Source organism: Cynara cardunculus (assembly GCF_001531365.2).
Source record: "Cynara cardunculus var. scolymus isolate 2C chromosome LG 1, CcrdV1, whole genome shotgun sequence".
NCBI lineage: Eukaryota > Viridiplantae > Streptophyta > Magnoliopsida > Asterales > Asteraceae > Cynara > Cynara cardunculus.
In genome coordinates this window covers 48,330,336-48,331,197 of record NC_037528.1, presented here as the reverse complement: position 1 = coordinate 48,331,197, position 862 = coordinate 48,330,336, and positions in this window count along the sequence as shown.

Genomic DNA, 862 nt, shown 5'->3' with positions numbered 1-862 from the left:
GATAGATCGACCCAATTTCATGTGATAGAAAAGAATATTTGTTTTTCATTATTGTAAATATATATATATATATATATATATATCAGATGTTTTTTTTCGTGCACACGTTTCTTTGCAAAGGGATCTATTAACTTTTAACGCTTATTAAAAGGTACTAATAAGTTTGATTGTGGTTGCAAGATCTTTTAATAACTGTCTTATTTTGTAAAGACATTTAAATCATATTGAAGAACGTTTATCTGATCAAAAAAATTAAAGTTTATTTGAGTTATTTAGAAGATCGATCATGTTTTGTTTAAATAAGCTAATGATCGTATATCTTATTTTGTTTATTTGGTGACTGATTTGACGGTTATTTAAATACCGATCTTAACATTTATAGAACCATTGTTATAGTTTTGGGTTATGTTAATTCTTCCATAGTTTAATTAATTGTTCGTAGTTGTAATTAATTGATCAATAAGCCATTCTTACATGGTTGTATTTATGCTTAAAAAAATATATTATCATATATCTTATTTTGTTTAAATTCTAAATTAGGGTTGAGTGCACGTGAGACTAAAGATTTTTCGTGAAACCAGTAAGATTAATTTATGTTCATTGATCAACTTTATAAACTAATGATCTAATGGTCTAAAGTTGCACGGTGATAATTTTGTGATTATTGAGAAGTCTCGTGGCAATTTTGTGATTATGAATGTTCAGATTGTAGATCTAATCCAAGGGTTGAGAATTGGTCTTACGGGTCTCACGAAAAATTCTTGGTCTCACATGATCTCAAATCTCTCTCTCTCTCTCTCTCTCTCTCTCTTTCTCTCTCTCTCTCTCTATATATATATATATATAGAGAGATATATATATA